Below are 21314 nucleotides of genomic sequence, written 5' to 3' on the forward strand. Positions count from 1 at the left end.
GCTTAAATCAATTTCCAGTCAGGTTTTGTTGATCTGGGAACCATTCCATCTTGTTAGAGATGACTTTGCCTGCCTCTGCTCTTATCTCCTTTGTGTTGATTGATGGTCCACGCTCAGGTTAATGCATTGCCAAATTAATGAGTTATCTCACCTTGCAATTATAATAAAACAAAATTAGCAAGTGTTGTCAAGCCAGACCTTGCCAGACTAGGGATTTCTAGAACTAACAGATAGGGCATTTGGAATGAGCATAGTTATTACTAGAATATATATAGTATTTTTCTAAAAATACCAACATCTTTTCCTCTCTTTAATAAGAAAAACTGTACTCCTGCAATCTTATTTAAACTATAACCTTGCTTGGCAAAACTTTTCTTCCACATATGTAATTTTTAATTCAACTCAATCCTGTTAAATTATAAAGGATACTGAATTCAATGGATCCAAACTGATGAACTTTTAGTACATTACTGCATTAACTGAAAAACAACACCAAGAATTATAGTGTAAAAAGTGGCTTCTTCCTCTCTTTGTTGTAAATACACCACTCCATTGAATTTCACTGTGAAGTGCTTGATGATCAAATTTTATTTTTACTTTCAGCACTTGCTAATCACCTTATTTCTCTACCTAAAATGTTACTATACACAAGAGCTAGACCCAAAGCTGATTTATTGGCTCCTTTTTTTTTCATTCAAAATTATAGATATAGAATTAACCCAGAGTTTCAAAGAGACAGAAATAGATTAGTGCTGACAGGGTCCGGGGGTGGGGGTGGAGGGAGTGAAGAATAACTGCTGATGGCTCTGAGTTTGCTTTTGGAGGTAATAAAAATGAAATTGGATAGTGATGATGGTTGCACAACCTTATGAATTCCCACTAAAAACCAGTGAATTGTCGTTAAAATTCCATTTAAAACGGTGAATTTAATGGTGTGTGAATTATATCTTAATTTTTAAAATTCAGCGCAGCTTGGGTCTTTTCAGAATACTCTATTTAGGCATTATTCATTGCCCATGAGCAAAAATTACAAGAGGCATAAAGAAAGGGAATTTTTGAAACAATCTTGATTTGAAAGAAATTTTAGGCATTAAGCAAAATAGAAACCAAATCCACAGTGTGAGTTTGAAACCCTTCTCATCTCTGCTGAGGAGTTGGTGAGTGACAGCAATTGGTCTGCCTGAGCTCTTAGAAAATCAAGAGAAAACAGCATTATCTGTTCCCCAAGTGGCAAGGTTAGTGACAATCTATAAATTATGTTAAGACTTTGACAGCTCTATTTAAGACAAGAACTCGGGGTGGTCATCAGACTGATCCCACCCCAATAACCACAGACTGGTGCCCATCGTTCCAGAGAAAAAAACATTTCAGTACATTAAAAAATGGCACAGACAGGAATGAGAAGTAGATACTAGATTTCTGAAAATATGTTCTGTAAACCACATTTGTGTTAAATTAATCAACATTCCTCCACTCATTAACATAAAGATCTCAGAAATGTGTTGGGGAGGTGGTGATATTTGGCCTCAAGCAATGTTAGATTTGCAGTTAAAATAGCCTAAGTTTTTGTTAGCTTTCTAGACATTCAGCAGGAAAAGCCAGCTGTATGCAAGTGAATCACCTCTAAGGGTGTCTTCCTTCCCCAGATATCATATAAGGGTAGTTGGCCATGCAGACAGTTCAGTAAAAGCCCATACACTGACCACAAAGAGTAATTGGGGAAGTATATAGGTGTGGAGCCTCTCAGGGTCATCTTATTGAGTTCAGAACACGCCCTGTCCTCAATATCTGACCTGAATAAACTTAAAGGCTTGTAAGCACAGGTAGTTTCCTTGAGTCTAGGGACAAAGAATGTGGCAGCATAGGTGAAAATAAGAGAATGGATTTAAGCTAAATTTTAGAGACAAACTACAAGAATATGTTGTAATTAAATAGGAAGTAGCTTTAAATGCTAAGAAGAAAGAAAGGACCACTTCAATGCATTATCCTGATGTAGAATAGAGCCTTAACATCTCATTTTATTAAAAAGGAGCAGAAGTTTAAGAGTAACACTTGGGTGATTCATAGCAGAGCCAGAACCCACAGCCTAGTAGTCTCATTTCCCTCTCTTTCCCCAGAGCAGCCAATCCACCCCCTCGGCCCCAAGCAGGCGAGTCAGAGCAAGGTGTTTGCAGAATGCCATTTTCACAGCACTTATCATCCCTTCCATCCTCATACACCTGGGTGCTCTGCTCATGTGGACTAATTGTACCCTGCCCACCATGGTAGACAAAATTAGATCACTTAGTCTTTGACAAGGACATGGACTGCAGTGATGGTGGTGATGACCAACTTCAGTTCCTTTGCTAGGTACCAGACACTGATCTTAATGCTTTGTACATACTAGTCCATGTAATCCTCACAACCATCCCATGAGGTGGGTACTATTGTCACACTATTATCTGTATCCTGCAGATCAGGAAAATGAGACACAAAGAAGTTAAGAAACCTGTTCTCTAAGCCCTACGTAGACCGTGCATTGTCCTCAGATTGTCCAGCTCCCACGTCTGGCTCTGAGCTGGGGACAGTGTAGGTGCCTTTTTGCTCCCACAGCATCTGTCCTACTCTTCTCACATTACCTGTTGTGTGGTGGTGACATTTTCTTTTTTTAGCTGCATGCCAGGAAATTTTCTGTGGGTAATTATATGGAAATAATTAGTCTTTATGTAAGCACTGCCTTGTAGAATATGAAAGACGTAATTCTCAGGCAGCCTCAGAACCCAGGAGGCTACTTGTAATCACTAGGTTTCATCGTCTCCAGGAGTAATTATGGATTTCAACCACTTATCACCACTTCAACTGGGTCTACACACCTTAGCGTCTTCTCCAAGTTATAATAGTAATTTTCTAGGGAAAGATTAAAGATAAAGGGGTAGACATCCCGTGGTTCTTTTTCCCTGCTAGAGGTTTCCGGTCAGGTGCAGAGAGCACATGCTGTTTCCTAGGGCGTCAACATTGTGATTTAATCACAGCCCTCTGAGTCATAGGATAGGGGGACTTCGAAGGACCTTACAGAGTCTTCATTCGGGCTCTTTTGCTTGCACATAACAGGATCCCACTTCACATCATCCAAAGCAGAAAAGGAGATTGAGGCATGTCTGGGTCCAGGAAAGGAAGTTCAAAACAGTTATGTAGGACTCATGCTTGGAACTGAAAGTTGTCAGCATTCTCTTGGTGATTTGCCAAAAGCGCAGTGGCAAATAGAGTTACAAAGGTGATAGTAAATCTCCAACATATGTGCATATATACTCCCCCAAAGCCACGCTGGCCCACCACACCTCTCCCCTCACTGCCCCTGCAATTACCACTGTCACTCTTTAAAATTGGCGAGTGCTGATTGCCTAATGCTGTGTGACAACTATCCTAAAACTTAGTGGTTTAAAACAACCATTTTGTTAAATTTAAAGGTTTTTGTAGGCCATAAATGCAGGAAGCGTTCATTGGGTGACTCTTCCTCTCCATATGGTTTTACTGGAGGTCACTTGGTGGCTCACACAGGGCCCAAGACAACTTCACTTGCAGGCCTGGTGCCTTGGTGGGGTTGGCTGGAAGGCTGAGTAAGCTCAGCTGGGACTGACTGCTGAGCACCTACCCCTGGGCTTTCCAGAATGGTTGCCCAGAATAGTCAAATTTCTTACATGGCAGCTCAGGGTTCTCCAGGAACCCAAGGGGAATCTTCAAGGCTTCTGTTGACCTAGCTTCAGATGTTTCAGAATAACACTTGCATCACATTGTTGAGTGAAACAAGTCACTGAAACCAGCTCAGATTCAAGGGAGCGCTCCTCTCAATAGGAGGAGCGCTGATTAATTTGTGGCCCTCTTTAATCTCCCATAGCCAAGATGCTAGGCAAGTGTCCACACTGCTTAAATACTTACTGTTTGCTATATATGAGCAATGGAAACTAATGTCTAATCAAATGGCTTAGGGGGCTCAGAAGGCAAAGCTTTGGGATGGGCTAAGATGGAATTTCTCTAGGTGGCTCAGATGGGAAAGCTTGTGTCCATCAATTCTGCTCATTTCAGTGGTGGGTGATAATTTCAAAAAGTGATGAAAAAAGATGATCTGTAAAGAGAGGATAAGATTTATGAAGACTTGATGTATATAAAGCACTTAGAACAGTGCCTGGCATATAGTAAGGCCTTATTAGAAGTCATCAATATCATCATCATCATCATGTTTGATGGACCACACAAAAACACTTTCTAACATTAGCTAGACATCAAAATTTAACTCCTCAGGGCATGATTTTCCACAACTATAATGGAAAGCAAAGAAAGAAATAGGGTTTACAACCACTCAACTCTATTTATATGTAAATTACCAGTAATAATCTATTCAAGATTTTCAAAGTAAATAAGTTTCATTTCAATATGTTATGAAATAAAACAATAATATCATTTTAAAGCCCTCATGTGCCTGTCTGTACATGAATCACAGGAGTGATCACATTACATAAGGAATTTGTGATCAAGGTGACCATTTTGTGACACTGACTACTTTGCTTGCAATTTCCAGAGTCCCAGGAGTCTTGCTATCAGCCATGTAGCAGGAACAAGTGGCTTCATCTCCATAGCCATCAACTGCTCAGTCTAGCCTGTCAAACCTTATCTCCTTTAGTAAGCTGGAGGCTGTTCCTGCTCGTTGGAAAGTGAACTTTCTGGGTTCCATCATTTGTTTTCAAGGCCCCCCTAACTCCCAGGTGCCATGACATCAATCTTCACTCTTTTTTTTTAAGTGTATTTTATTGATTATGTTGTTACAGTAGTCCCAATTTTTCCCCCTTGTTCTACTCCACCCAGTACCCACCCCACCCCCAGCAATTCCACCCCCCTTAGTTCATGTCCATGGGTCATGCATACAGGTTCTCCGGCTTCACCCTTTCCTAAATTATTCTTAAGTTCCCCCTGTCTATTTTGTACCAACCAATTATGCTTCTTAATCCCTGCACCATTTCCTCACTTCTCCCCCTTCCCCTACCCAGCTAATAACCCTCCAAATGATCCCCATACCTATGATTCTGTTCCTATTCTGGTTTGCTTAGTTGGATTTTATTTTTATTTTTTAGATTCAGTTGTTGATAGTTGTGAGTTTGTTGTCATTTTAGTGTTTATAGTTTTGATCTTCTTTTTCTTAAATAAGTTCCTTTAACATTTCATATAATAATGGCTTGGTGATGATGAACTCTTTTAGCTTTACCTTGTCTGGGAAGCACCTCATCTGCCCTTTCATTCTAAATGATAGCTTTGCTGGATAGAATAATCTCAGTTGTAGGTGCTTGCTTTTCATCACTTTGAATACTTCTTACCAGTCCCTTCTTGTCTGCAAAGTTCCTTTTGAGAAATCAGCTGAGATTCTTATAGAAAGCCCTTTATAGTAACTCTGCTTTTCTCTTTCAGCTTTTAAGATTCTCTCTTTATCTGGAACCTTTAGCATCTTAATTATGATGTGTCTTAGTGTAGTCCTTTATGGGTCTAGTTTGTTTTGGGACTTTCTGTGCTTCCTGAACTTGTATGTCTATTTCCTTCACCAAATTTGGGAAGTTCTCCTTCATTATTTTTTCACATAAGCTTTCAATGTCTTGCTCTTCCTCTTCTCCTTCTGGCACCCCTGTGATTCGGATGTTGGCACATTTAAAGTCGTCCCAGAGGTTCCTAAGCCTCTCCTCATTTTTTTAAACTCTTGCTTCCTCGTTCTGTATTAGTCGAGTGTATTTTTCTTCCTTATATTCCAAATCATTGATTTGAGCCCGATTTTCTTCCCTTCACCATTGGTTTTGTGTGGGTTTTTCTTCATTTCATTTAGCACAGCCTTCACTTCTTCCCTTATGTGTTTGCCGTACTCAAGTATATCTGTCAATTCCTGTGAGCATCTTTATCACCAGTGTTTTGAACTCTGCGTCTATTAGGTTGGCTATCTCCTCATCACTTAGTTCTCCCACTGGAACCTTGATCCATTCCCTCTTTTGGGCCATACTTTTCTGTCTCCTCATCTTGACAGGTTCCTATGTTTGTTTGCCTCTGTGTCTTAGGTAGAGCTGTCGCTCCTGTTACGTTGTAAGGGACGAAGCCTTAGGTATTGATCAGTACAAGGTGAACCATTTCACCACATTGTAATGCTGTATGTGGGGGAGGAGTCAGAGAGGAAACAATGCCACTTGCTCAGCACTTGCCCCTTTTCCAGGCACTTCTCCCACTTTTGTATGGAACTGGCGTCTCTCTAGCTGTTATCCTGGCCATCATTGCCAGAGTCGGTGGGTCTTTGGACATTCTAAGACTGTGGGGGCCCTTTTAACAAGTGGACTCTGCTGAGAGACCAGCAGTTTCTTCCTCCGCCCCAACCCCCATTGGTTTGCACAGTCAGAAGCAATGAGCCTTGATTTTCTCTGACGCTGAAACTGTGAGCTGTGTGGTCTTCTCAGGAGCTGGGAACGCTCCCCAGGTGTCCCTCCCCACTTTTTAAAACATGAGACTGTGCTTTCCACTGGCCTGCCGCTGCCGCTGCTGCCATCGCACCGCATCCTCTCTGTCCAGGCTCTGCTCCTCCTACCTATCTGGATGAGTATTTCTTCTTTATATCTTTGTTGAAATTCCATACAGCTTGATTTTCTGGAAATTTTGGTTGTCTCTAGTTTTGAGGTAAATGTATCCTTCTTAGTTGTTGAGGGAGACCCAGCGTGTCTTTCAAGGCCTCCTTCTTGGCTGGAAGTCTCAAATCTTCATTCTTATATAGAAAGACCACTGGTATGAATAACTCGTACAACACTTTTGTGTAACTCAGGGTACACTGATCTGGCAGGACACCTAGAGCTGGTTCTAGGATGGTTCCTTAAAGCCTGGACAGAATGATGACCTCGGGTGAATGAGGCAGAGATGCTGTAACTGCCTTGGTAGAGTATTGGCAGGATCAAAAGGCTCAGTAAGGTAGGAATGGTGGAAAGAATATGTTGAGTGATACCTGAAAACCCACCTACTGACTACAAGCCAGAAGGGCCCAGAAACACTTCCTTCAGTAAGACAATGAAGAATGTATTGCTGAGAGGAACTCTGAAGTATTTTAAAAGCTTAGGTTAGCCATCCTCTGAAGGTCAGTATTGGAAATGAGAGGATCTGCCATTGAGCTGGCTCCATAGAATAAGTGGAAATAAGAGGATTCTGGAGTGGAAAATGGCAGTGCTTAATTGTTAGAGGCAAGGTGGATATAGTTACCTATTGGTCAGCAAGACTCAGAGTAGAACCAGGATGCCTTGAACACCAGGTATCTGTAGGAATCATAGTGTTGCAAGGATGGGTGATAGACAGAGAGCAGACCAGATATTACTTAATTTTTATAACCAATAAAATGAAAAAGCTGGAAAGTAGAGACCTGAATAAGCTGCACTAGTGGAAAACCATGGTCCTTCAACTGTTTCCACATCTAAGTCAGTACAGAAACCCAGAACCCATTGATTTAAGGGGAGGATGGGTCTGCTAGAAGAAGGAATCTACAGCAACACTGTAAGTATAGTAAATATTTCCCCTAAAGTTATATCTGTCTATCTTCTAGGGTAACTATACTGGGGAATATCTAGGTCTGTGCACCTGAAATACAATCATATTCCTGTAGACAAGAGCAGCAGGCTGGGGAGGTGTACCAAATGGTAAATGGCATTCTGTTTATAATGTATAATTGGAATAGATATTCTGAATAGCTGGTGGAACTGTCACATTGATTCCCTAACCTGTGGAATAAGAACCAGAATAATAGTAAGAATTATATGGGGACCCCTGAAACTCTTCCTTCATCTAGCCAAGATAATAAACCAGGAGCAATGTCACATCCCAGGTGGAACTGCAGAACTTAGAGCACGTAAATCATGTATGAGTGGCAATCGCCATTGAGTCACCTGGCCGTCCCCAGGGAAAAACCAGATTGGTCATGGCAGAGGACAATGAACTACCAAAAACTTAATGAAGTGATTACCCAAGTTTCATCAGCTGTGTCAAATACATTATTTTCACTAGAACAAATCAACACAGCCTCTGACACTTAGTATATGGCCAATGGTCTGGCAAGTACATTCTTCTCAATCTTTATCAGTCTGAAGGGTCAAAAAAGGTTCACTTTTTAACATGGAAAGGGGAGCAGTAGGTATTCACTCTTCTTTGTCTAAGAGCTCTCTTTGCAGTATAGTATGCAGAGATTTCGATTCTCTTGATATTCTGCACACATCATATTTGTCCATCATATTGATAATATCAATGCCAATTATGACTATGGAGCAACAGTTATTGTTTTGTTTTCTAGAGGGTTGGTTGATAAACATTTATCAACACTCTACAGTTTATTATTTTCTTCCGTCTTTACTCCCTCTGTTACTTACACCTGCTTCCTCCAATTCCATTACCAAATAAATGACCCACACATAGAACTCTGTATCCAATTCTGCTTTTGCAAGAGTCCCAGCTAAGACACATATCTACTTCACAGTGTTTTCATGAGGTTTAATGGGATCATATTTTAGTACTGTGAATATGACCAAGACTGAACACCTAGACATAGAAAAATACACCCACCTTATATGGGTTTATATAACTTATTGTCGCTTAAGTCAGTGGGACCATAGTCCTTAGGAATCGACTGCCAGGCATCCTGAGGCAGAAAACAAGAGGGATGAAAGTGAGAAGGGCTTCCTGTCTTCTTGTCTTGTGCCTGGACAGGGTGTCTTGGAGAGGCTGGGCAACAAATGTTCTGGTGGTGTCCTACTGAAGCAGGCTGAGTTTGCAGTATCTCAGGGCTGTTAAACTGTTCCAGCCTTCTTGTTCCTCTGTTAGGTATTATGAAGCCTAAATTCCAGCCCCAGCGAGGAGTGGCACAAATAACCCAAGCTGACTCCTTGGAATTGATTGAGGACTAATTTCAAGGACAGCATGTGACTGAATTTGAAACCCCCTCTTATCTTTCCTCATATGCCTCAGCCAAATGGCTAGATGTGTATGTATACACATATGTGTGTTTTAGGATGAGAAAGCTCTATTCCCAAAGCTGCACTGTCCAAAATGGCAGCCACTGGCCACATGTGGCCACTTAAATTTAAATTAATTAAAAGGAAATAAAATGTTGATCTTACTTCCATAGCCAAATGTCAAGTTCTCAATAGGAAGTAATTACAGAAGTGACTTCATCAAAATGACAAAATGGAGTGATATGAGATGATGGCTATGTTAGGAAGCTTTATGGCAGTCATCATCATCATCGGCAGCCGTCCGTCTCGAGAGACGATGGTGTAGCTTCTTAAGAGTCTATCTGCACCGCCGAGAATGGCTGTGCAGTCCGACTCGGGAGTGACACAGTATCTGTCTCCTCCCGTGTTGAATCGACATCTTACGATGACGCTGGAGTGTCCTCTTCAGTGGAGCTGAAGCTACAGAGCCTGGGCAGGGTGATATGGAGGGTCTGCTGTTGCCCATGCAGCAGACCCCCCCTCTCTTCGCAGCTGAGGGATCCAAGGGAAAGACGGAGTCAATACAGCTTGGCTTCAGGTGCACCGCAGGAGTTGCCGGTGTTGACTACAACGTCAAATCGCCTTAGGGACTCCGGCTCCGGACTTTCTGTCGGGGTTTACTCCCTTAGCCTTTCCCCTGAAGAGGTATGCCGCAAGGCAGCGGAGGTTTTTTGGAGTCAGAGTTTTCCTTCTCTGATGTGCCCTGACTGGAAGATCGAACCAGCGACACTTAGCTCGCAGGCCGACGCTCAATCCACTGAGCCAAACCAGCCAGGACAATTTATGGCAGTAATCATTAGCAATATATAGGCATATCGAAACATCACATTGGTACATATAAACATAATGTTATATCTCAATAAAGCTGGTGAAAAAAGAAAACAGTAATCAATGCTCACTGGTAACATGTGATTAGTGGCAGCCATATTGAACCACACAGACAGAGAATACCTCCATCAACACAAAGTTCTTTTGGGTGGTGCAAGAAAGACTGTAGCCCTTGGAACCCAGGTTTAGAGTGTTATGGAGCAATCATAGCTGGATGTGTCTATTCTCTACACTTGGAATGTTGTTGCCCATCCTCTGAGCTCCCTTCTGTCCCCTCAATCCAGTGAGAATGGCACTAATTTGGGGGACCTCCAGTGACATCTTGTGGCAGCAAAGCAACAATAGTTAAAAGATCCCTTCTCCTTAAAGACCTGAGATTTCTCGTTTTCTGTCCTCTGAGCACATGTAACCAGAACCAGCCCATTGTGCTGAAAAGAAATAATCACATTTATTATCTCTTCTCATGCTACAGTGAGTGTGCTAAGTTTTTCACATGTATTTTTTTAATCTAATCAGAACAATCTTAAGAAGTAGATGCTATTGGTATTATCCCCATTTTAGAGATGAGGTAACTGAGGCTCAGGGCGACTGATCAACTAGTCTGAGATCATTAGTGATGAGTCTGGGCAGAAACCTGTTCTTGTGCTGGTAGATCGAGTTTCATAGTTATATAATTTGAATATTAAAATGAATGTGTTCTCATTCTTACCCCCAAATGGTGTGACTGGATATAGCATATACAAATACAAAGCACAGGAGGAAAGTTGCATGTGTTAATATTTTTTCTCCCTCACTTCATTTTTTTTTTGTGGGGGTGCCTTCTCATTAAACTTTTATTACCTTCGGAAGTAAATCAGAGTTCCCAGTTCATAGATTTCTAACCCCAAAAGAATACATTCAAAGATGATACGTCAGGAAGATGAACAGTATAGAAAATAAATTTCATATAATAAACTTGCTACCAGGTTATACTATACCCCACTTAAGAGAATCAAAGCATGTCAATGCTGGGTTCATTTGGCAGGCATTTCAGAGTCTTCTCATAAATGTATAACTAAGGAACAAAAATTATAGTATTATCTGCAAAGGTTTTTCCAGGTCTCCAATTGCCTCTCTCCTTTTTTTTTTTTTTTTTTTTTTTTTGCAAACTCAGACATTGACTTCTGCTGCATGTCAAGTGCTCTTTCAGGAGCTTCCACTACCTGTCAATCATTCTGAGTCCTTAATTAAGGTTCTTCCAAGGAGACTCTGACATCCCAGAGAGTGATACCTCCACACGGCTCCTCACCCTCTTTCCCAAATCAAAAACCATGTCAGCGTACATGGTCAAAAAAGGCACTTGCTACTTCTTGGGGAGATATTTTTAAAGTGCGGTGGGGGAAATAGAATGTGCTTTGGGAATGCTGAGTAGTCGGAAGCAGGGCTGTAGAAACTTGCTGTGCCTGACACAATGGCTTCCAGAGCCCCACTCTAGTCAACAGCAGCTAAATGTTGCTCCACTCATTTTGTGTGGCTGAAAAGATCTAGGTGCTGGATCGTGAAAAGTTTACTTTCAGCAAAAACAGCCCGACACTGCTGAAAGGGCTTCTGGGCACCAGCTGTGCCCACGGTTGCTCAGCTTCCCAGCTTCCCTGATGAACCAGTGTTCTTGTTTTGGGCAAAGATTGTTCCATGTTGTCTCTGATTCAGAAAACCCAATGAAAGCCAAGGGGAAGGATATGAACAGAAGCAAAAGGCCGGTGGGGCTAGCTGTATCATGAGAAACAATGGTTTGTAGTGGGGCTCAGGTGCAGCCTGCTTTCTTAGGTGAATGACACCCTTGTTTCCGGAGGACACACTGGCTACTGAAAGAGTCAAAGCATTGGGTACCACCCCAGATGGGTGTGGTCCTTGCTCTATCATGTCTGTTTAGAGCCCTAACTCAAACCAGCTCCTTCACTCTCTCCCCATCTATGGGAAATAGGTTAGTACAACCATCATCACAGCTGCTGCTGGCCCTGTCCAACAAATCAGTTTCCTGAAATACTGTGGTCTGCACCGAGACAACAGATGCCTCTCCTGTTCAGGCCTGGCTCCCCGGGGAGGGTGGGGAGGGACACTACTCTGCCTATGTTGGTATTATCATGGCTACCACCTCTTTTCCACTACATCTGAGCTTCAGACTCTCAGGTATTTCTACCCCAGGTTTTTCCCACTAAATGTGACAATTCTGTCAGTCAATCTTACATCCTAGAATCACATTGAGGTTCTCAAAAACAAGGGTGACCATATCATATCATTTCATTTATACCATGTCATTTACAGTCTTGGAAGTGAGGGAACATGATTAATTAGTATGTCAGGACAAGCATAAACTGGGACTATCTCAGCCAAACCAGGCATATGCTCACTCTCTCAAAAAACAGCCACTCTGAGCTATGAGGTATATAACCACCTCTGTGCAGGAGCCAGCTGTCATGGGATAGCAGGAGCAAATCATGGGACACCACCTTGGGGTACATGCTTCATCCATTTCTTTTCTTTTCTTTTTTTTTTTTTTTGCATTTTATTCTGAGTCCAGAAGATTAACCCAGTTCAACCAGTTTACAGGTGAGTTCCCTATCTGTCTGGAACTCTGTCTCCTCCAGGGCAATGGAAGGCCTTCGCCTCCCTGCCTTTGTCCAAGAGTCTACCTGTATCTGAGGGCCTGTTACCCTAGGACCCCCTCTCCTTTCTCCAGAAGCCCAACATCCCCCAGGCACGCCAGTGGGCACAATCGCTACTGCTAGAGCCACTGACCCCGCTGCAGGATGGCCCTGATTTCCAAATCCAGATGCATCTGAGACTTGTCCCTTCTTGGCAGGAGAGGCAGGCTGGAGGACACTGTGGTAGCATGAATTTGCAGGAGAGTGATGTTTTATAAGACAGCAGGAGCTTATATTTAGATTGAAAGCTTCTGGGTGCCAATTTCTGGAAAGGGCAAAGAGTAAGAAGACTGAGGGCAAGAGAGTAAAATCCAGTTCTATACGTGAAAAAAGAATAGTAATTTCTAATATGATAGAAATGCCAATCTGAGAAGCACCTACAAATATACAGATTTCTTTTCAAATTACCTCTTAATTGAAATGAGTGAGTATAACAGTGGGATCTAGCAGTGGAGTATACATTTTTCTTAATATGAAGAATAAAAAGCCTACAAGTATTGTTTCTGATGCTTAATGAAGTAAAAATTCAACAAGGAATTTCTGTGATGGTTTCAGCTATATAAAAACCACATAGTCATTATGCCTAAAGAACAGAAAGGAACAAGAAAGAATGAAACATTCAGATTACAGGAGTGGTGGCATGGTGAAGAGGGTTTTCTCTAGTTCCTCTTTCCCTTTTACAGCAGCTATCACATTAAGAAAGTTTCAACTGAATGACGCATTCTTTAAGGTGGGGAACTTTGAAAAGAGAAGAATCTAATTTATGCAACAGGGATCGGCCTTACAGTAGAGGCTCATGGCCCCTCCCATGCCATGGCTCAGTTGTGGGAGCATCGTCCCCATCCATGTGAGAGCCAACAGGTAGGGCTGGGTCTTGAGGAGGCCCTCCTGACTGTGGTAGTAACACAGCCAGAGCTTCCCCGGTATCTGACAGACGCAGACCTCACCCCACTTCTGCCCATCAGAGCCAAACTGGCTTCTCGTGTCCTTCTCAAGGCCATCACTCTACAAGGGAAGGACTGAGAGCTCTCTGATCTATTCCCTTCAGGAACCCAGGCAGAGCCACTACTTTGGCTTACATCGGGAGACATGTTTAATCAGGCAAAACATCTGGCTGAATCCTACAGACCTTAACAAGTGTATTTTTTTATTCTTCCTACATCTTGACTCAAACTGTAGTCACTATCTGAATTCTGGCCTTGACTCTATTTGGGGGTGAGGATGAGCAGCAAACACCTCTGTGACCTTTTCCAGGAGAACCCACATGGGGCTTTGTGGGCTGGGAAAAGCTCCACATGCTTCCACAGATGCCTGTGCATTTTAGGTTCTATAAATATAGAGATGATAAATAAGAGCTAACATATTTAAGTGCAAAGGTGGATTAAGGTCAGTTGAGGCCCTGGGCGCAGAAGAAAATATTGGGCCCCTTAAAAAAAAGAGAGACAGGGAAAATAAAAAATTTTAATTATACGCACAGAAAACTATTTTTAAAACCGTAAATGAAACATGTACATATCCACAAACTAATTTGCGGAGCCCTTCAGAAGTCAGGGCCCAGGGCACATGCCCAGTGCACCCGCCATTAAACCCGCCTCTGTTTAAGTGCTTACTATGTACAAGGGACTGTGCTAAGCAATTCCTTACTTGATCTTAGTTACTCTCTTCCTAGGACGGCATGCCCTCCCCACTCCAGCTGCTTCAACTCCTACACTACTACCAGTTGCTTAGCCCCACTTTGCTTACTTTGTCTCTAGTGAAATAAACAACCTGTGGTTGATCACTGGGGTGTTTAAACTAAGAGTTTCTCCCTTAGTTGTTCATTTTAACTTCCACACTCTAGAGCTGGAAGGGACTGAGAGATTGTTTGTGTTCCTCTCCTTTCTTTAAAGAAGAAATGGTCATCTCCAGGCCACTGGATTCAGGTCCAAGAATAAGGTATTATGATTGGCTAGGCCAGGTTCTGGGGCCTTGGAGGTGGGGGGAACGTTCGCTTATCAACACAAAGGGAATATGAGAAAAACTGTGCTGCACAGCTCAAAGCCACAGCTGCCTGAATCTGTGCGTTTTGGCCTGTCCCAGGCTCTCCATAAATCCACCAATATTCATCTCTCCAGGAAGGAAAGAGGTTATCTATCCCCAGCCCTGGGACTGCTCGCCCCATAGAATTTGAGTCAGTAAGTAAAACTGGTCACCTCCATTAGAAAGCTTATTAAGACTTTATCTGGTTTGATGTAGTGAATATCAACAAGGCTAAAAGGGGGAGTGAAGAAGAAGGGAGAGCTGCTGCCCCTTCCCTGACTCAGTGTGTTTCTCACCAGTCATAACTAGGTGTCTACATCTGCCACCAGACACAAGCCTACCTGGGTTATTCTGCAACAAGAAGCCTTCCTGACCTAGAGGGTGGAGCCCTCTGGAATCAGGGTTGAAGTCCACAGAAGAAGTGTCCTTTCCTGCTACCCAGAGATTACTTATAACATGACAGTAATAGCTATCAACAGAGCATGTGCACTGTGCTCTGAGTTTCACATGCACCATTTCACTTAATATTTCCAACCCTATGAGGTAAGTGCCATTACTATTAATATTTCCATTTTACAGATGAGAATATTAAGGATTATTAAAGTTGGACTGGTAATACTGAGTCTGACCCTTCATATCCATTCTATTCCCTTCTCTGTACTGCTTTGTGTCCCTGGGAGACTGGTCTCTGTGACTGAATCAACAGGGGTTTCAGTTCATTTGGGCCAACTGGAGGAACTAACTGGAAACAGGAAACCAGGATAAGAGAGTCAGGTAACTCTGTTGCCTCTTCTTTTCCATTCAGGTGACAATGGCTTCCCCTGTTAGTTCCTGGGGGCTTCATCACTCCTCGTTGTTTAACATAACCTTCCTACACCTCTGAAAAGAATCCCTTTGTTAAGCTCTCTTCAGCTAAATTCTGTGAGTGTACCGCCTCTTTCCTGCCAGCATCCTGGCTGAGGCAGAAACTAAATTTCTTAGTCAAATTAGCACACATAAAAATGGCAAAGCTAGGATAAGGAACCTTGGCAATCTGACTCCAGAAACCCACATTTTAAGTTGCTGTCTACATTGGGTAAAGCACCAAGTAAGGCCACCAATGATGGAGAAGAGAGAGGCCAATAGACCCAAGGACTCTTTCAGCTCTAAAATTGCTATATCCTCTGGTTGAAGAGTTTCTAACAAGGAAGCGTGTGGCCTAAATGTGTCATATTCATTATTAGAGATATCATAGTTTTAAACTGGGCTTTTATATTCTGAAAATCATATTCATGCATTTTAATACCAAATCAGTTACTGCCCTTGCTTTGTACCCCCAATTTATATTCTCTTTCTCAATGCCTCAATCTGGACTCTCCCCAGAACAGAACCTGAGACAAAGGCAACAGTTTGTTTGAAAATGTGATCTCAGGGAACAGGAGTATAGGATGAGGGAGGGAAAGGATTATCAAGGGTGAATTATCAAGTTGGCCACTGTTACCGGTGACTAGCTCCCACTCCCATCAGATTTCTGAAACTGTCTGCCTGAGAGAGGAATGAGGAAAGCATTTATTCATCAATCTTCATCCCACTGGTCACAGGTGGCCCCACAGATGTCAACTCACTCATACTTGGGAGTTGTGTGTGCCGGAGCACTGATCTGGTGCCCATGGTGTGACCTCAGCACTCTCCAGCCTCAGGTAAATGAGAGGGCAACAGCACAGGGTTCGTCTCTGTCAGGCTACACCTGTGCAAAGCTGATTGAATCTGCACAGCCCTGGTGACCACCAAAGTGGCATGAGTGGTATTGTAAAAGAGGTGACCAGTGCAATCCATTTCTTGCACTTGCTGTGCCCCCCCCATCTTTAAATTTATCTTAGCATAGTCCACTTCAAGCTGGCAGCCAGCCATAATCTCTGCAAAAAACAGTTGCTGGTATTGCAGCTGATCTCAAGACCATAATGATGTTCTTCATTTTCCTCTACCATCACCCATTTAGACTTGGCTCACCCTTGGCCAGCATCTTGGCTGGTCTAGGTTTCCTGCTTGTAAGGTGACTTTGTGTATCATAATTTCAGCACAATATGCAGATGGGAGCCTCCTGAAACACCACCATAGAGACATCTCTGGCTTTCATATTCCTTGTATTGATAATTGACTGACCTGAGCCTGTCATTTTCTTCATTTTTTTTTCACACCTTCCAAAACAGCCTTAAAACACCATCCAACTCAATCCTTAAAATTACCACGGTGCCCATATTGTTCAAGGACCAGAGCTGCCTAGCACTTTGCCTTCTGCCTGTGCCTCTTCCCAATCCCCCCAGATGAAAGTAACTGAGATATTGCTGTCCAGGTATCACCATTCCACCTACCACCAATAATAGGGCCCTTATTACCTCTGCCCAGTGATCCCACCCCAAAATTCCAGTCCCAGCTCTTACAGCCTGGGTTCCCTGAAAGCAGAGCCTGAAACAAAGTCTTGCAGGCAGGGGACATAAAATAAAAAAGGAGGAAAGCTAAGACAAGGAGGAGTTTTCAAGGTGCACTGCAATGGACAGCCAGTGCTCCATCCTAAGAAAGGTTCTGAGGTGCCTCATGTAATAATGAGCATGAGAATCACCACATGAGCTACAAATGACAGGCACATCTATCCATCAGCTTCCATCCCCTTTGGCTAAGACCCACCAGGCTGGCCCCCCTGCACTTTCAGGCTGGACATATACAAGTGCCCAGTCCACACCAGGGCAGGAAGTACAGGTAGGCAGTTCATGCCAGAAATGAGGTGCTATAGATTGTACCTGTATAATCTGGTGGAAGCCTGTGAGGAACCAATCGCTGCTGCAGTGGTTGGAATACAAGATAGCATTTAATCTCTCTTTTATTTCAGACTTATTCCAACAAAACATTTTTTAGTGAGATAAATCCTATTCCATCAGCTGTACCCACTTTCATTTTCAGACCTTTCAGAAATGAGAGAGGTTGGATAAAAATGGTCCAGTGGAGACGACCTGGAAGAAGAGTGTGAAAAGCTGGGATTTCTCTTTTTAACAATGACTGAGAGAAGAAAACAATGGACATTACACAAAACATTTGCTTATATCACTTTAGCCAAGTGCAATCAAATATAGAAAAGAAATGTGTGCTATCATAATAAATGACACATACGAAAAAACTAATTAGACTCAAAAGAATTGATCACTCCTGTAGGTGTATTTTTCCCCAATATTTCTCACAAGACTATATATTATTTATACTCAGTTATTCAGTCTTACTGTCCCATTATAAAAGCTTGTGATCTTTGCTTTGGTGGCAAAGACAGAGAAGAAGTTGTTCTCTAATCCCTGAGAGCACAAGAATACAACTTTTGCCCACAGGCATTGTGTTTATGAAGAGTTTTCTTCTTCCAACTATGTTTTCACTTACGTCGATGGAAGCATCTTGAGTAGTTGGGCCATCATAGACAATCAAATAGCAAATAAATCTTTATAAGAATAAAACAGCTTCTTCATTTAAATATAACTTCAGAATTTTCACAAGCACTTTTTCTTCTTTGTTTTTAGAACCATGAAAAATTGTAGCTCCAAGGAGGTAACAAGATAGCCTGTAAATTTTAAAACTGATTTTGTATAAAAATTAAATGTGTGTGTATATAATCATAAATGTGCAGAAAAATGATTAGAGACATATAGACCAAAATGTTAATAATGATTATCTCTGGGGGTAGAACTGAAGTCATAATTATTTTCTTCTTATGCTTCTCTGCATTTCCTCAGCCTACACTGCTGCCCTGAGCCCCCCAGGATCCAGCCTTCTGTTGATATGGCAACAGTGCAAAACTTGCTTTATAGTTTACATGCTAAGGAAGATAAACTAGTCTATGATCATCCATGACAACTGTCAAAAAACTACAGAGACCACTCAACACTTGGACATAGGACCAGCGTTGCTCATGAGTCTCCAGGCTGCACACTGAAATCCCAACCTCAAGTTCATGTGGGCCAGCCTTGAGAGAAGCTCCTTGGATTTGTTTTCAAGAAAAACAAGATCGGCAACAAAAGAAAAATATGATATGATATCACCTAATACAGGAGACTAATGAACAACACAAACAAATGACCAAAACTGAACCAGAGGCATGTAAACAAGGAGCAGAGCAACAGTTATCAGGGGGTGGGAGGGAGGGAGAGAAGGGGGTAAGTAGGGGAAGGGTTTAGTAAAGGAACTAGTATAAATGACCCATGGACATGGACAACGGGGAGGGATATGACTGTGGGAGAAGGGGTGGGCTGGGGGGGGGAGCAATGGGGGAAAAAGTGGGACAACTGTTAATAGAAAAATAAAAAAACTTTTTTTGAAAAGAAACTCATATTAATCTTTTTTTAAAACTACATCTTCATTTTGCATACTTTAATTTCAGAACAAAATAAACACAACACATAACAACATCCAAAGCTGATATCAAATATGAGAAGGGAAGGCTTGAGGCCCTTGTAACCTGCCTTAGACAACGACAGGAGAGAAAAAAACCACTAGACAGCAGAGGAGACCAGGTGGGCTAGGGCCACTCAGGGCTGCTGGGGGAGCCATGAAGACACTGGACAGAAGACAGAGACAAGGTCTGCAGGCAGAAACTCCTAATCTACTTCTTTCATGCGAGAGGCATCCTCATCACCCTCAAGGGGTGCTCTCAGCAGGAGCAGCAGCACTGGGTTCTTCCGCTGTGACTTCACTTCCATCAATGCCTAGGCCTAGCTTGATGATGCAGTACATGCAGTCGGAAGGGATCTGGGGATTCTCAAGGGAGAAGCCAGAAGAGAAGTGCAGTTTCAAACAGCAACACCACAAGGTCTGTGACAGCCTTGTCATTCTTGTCTGCCTCTGCCTCTGCCTTCTGCTGTAGAGTCTCCACAATGGGGTGGTCACAGCTGATCTCCAGGTGCTTTTTGGCCATTATGTCAGCCCATCATAGTTATCACAAAGCACCGGGGCTTTCACGATATGCTCTGTATCAGCTGTCCAGCTGTAGGTGCTAGTCACAATACAGCAGGGCAAAGACTCGAGCCTATCTGAGACTCCCACCTTCTCAACCTTATTATCCAATATCTTTCATGAGTTTGTAAAGGTTCTCAAACTTGGCCTTGCTCTTTTCCGTTTTCTTCTTCTCCTCTTCATCCTCAGGTAGCTCCAGGCCCTTCTTGGTAACCGAGACCAAGCTTTTCTCATCAAACTCCTTGAGCTGCTGTACACAGTACTCATCCATAGGCTCAGTCACATAAACTACCTCAAAGCCTTGCTTCCACACTTGCAAAGTGGAGTTAGCAACTTGCTCTTTGCTCTCACCAGTGATGTAACATGGATTTCTGGGTCTCCTTGATGCAAGAGACATATTCCAAAAGACAAATCATTTCATCTCCAGACTGGGAGGTGTGATAGTGCAGAAACTCATAAAGACCTTGCCGATTAGTTGAGTCCTCATGGATTCCAAGCTTTAGGTTTATAGATAATGCCTCATAGAATTTCTTATAGTTCTCGTTTTCTGCCAGTTCAGACAAGTGCTCAAGTCACTTCTTAACAATGTGTTTATGAATGATCTTCAAGATTTTGCTCTGCTGGAGCATTTCTCAGGAGATGTGCAGGGGCGGGTCCTCAGAGTCAACCACCTCAATGAAGTTGATACTCCGGTATCAACTCATCACAGCTACCCCTGATGAACACACTGCAGACACAGAGTTTGATGTTGTTCTTCTTGTTCTCAAAGAGGTCAAAGGGAGCATGCCAGGGAATGGATAGCAATGCCCTGGATTCCAACTGACCTTCTACAGAGAAGTGCTTGACTGCCAAGTGGTCTTCCCAGTCATTGGAAGGCCCTTATAGAACTCTCCATACTCCTCCTGGGTGATGTCATCAGGGTTTCTGGTCCAAGTGGACATAGTCTTGTTCAGTTCTTCATAATCAATATATTTCTCCTTAATCTTATTTGTTTTCTTTTTCTTATCTTTAGCACTATCATCCTCCTCATCTGAGCACATGTCTTCAATCTTGGGCTTCTCCTCATAATCTTTCTCTTTCTCTTATTTCTCCTCTTTCTCTTCCTCTGCTTCATCATCACTGATTTTTTTCTCTCATTCCTCCTCCAAATAAAGAGTGATGGGATAACCTATGAACTGTGAGTGCTTCTTCCCCGCTTCTTTGAGCCACCGCTCCTCTAAGTACTCTGTCTGGTCTTCTTTAAGGTGAAGGATCACTTTGGCACCCCAGCCAATGGGCTCACCATGGTCAGCTTGCACAGTGAAGGAACCCCCAGCAGAAGACTCCCATGCATACTACTCATCATTATTGTGCTTTGTAATCACAACCACTTTCTCTGTCACCAGGTAGGCAGAATAAAAGCCAGCACCAAACAGTCCAATCATGGAGATGTCTGCATCAGCCTGAAGACCCTCCATAAATGCCTTTGTCCCAGACTTGGCAATGGTTCCCAGGTTATTTATGAGGTCAGCTTTGGTCATGCCAATGCCTGTGTCCACCAGAATCAGGGTGTGATCCTAGGGACTGGGGACAGTGTCAATTTTCATCTCTTTACACTGTCCAACTTGGAAGAGTCAGTCAGGCTCTCACAGCATATCTTGTCCAAGGCATCAGAAGCATTACTGATCAACTCCCGAAGGAAAATTTCCTTGTTAGAGTAGAAGGTATTGATGATGAGAGACATGAGTCGGGCAATTTCTGCCTGGAAGGCAAAAGTCTCCACCTCTCCCTCTCTGTGGTGCACTTCTTCAGGCAT

At 42.7% G+C, this 21314-nt stretch overlaps 1 pseudogene; it reads right to left on the minus strand.

Moving 5' to 3' along the window:
- Positions 1 to 19164: 19164 nt before the first annotated feature.
- On the minus strand, positions 19165 to 21314 carry LOC150016828 (heat shock protein HSP 90-beta pseudogene; annotated as a pseudogene).

This window comes from Furipterus horrens, unplaced genomic scaffold (assembly GCF_987537825.1).
Source record: "Furipterus horrens unplaced genomic scaffold, mFurHor1.1.pri manual_scaffold_3, whole genome shotgun sequence".
NCBI classification, from domain to species: Eukaryota; Metazoa; Chordata; class Mammalia; order Chiroptera; family Furipteridae; genus Furipterus; species Furipterus horrens.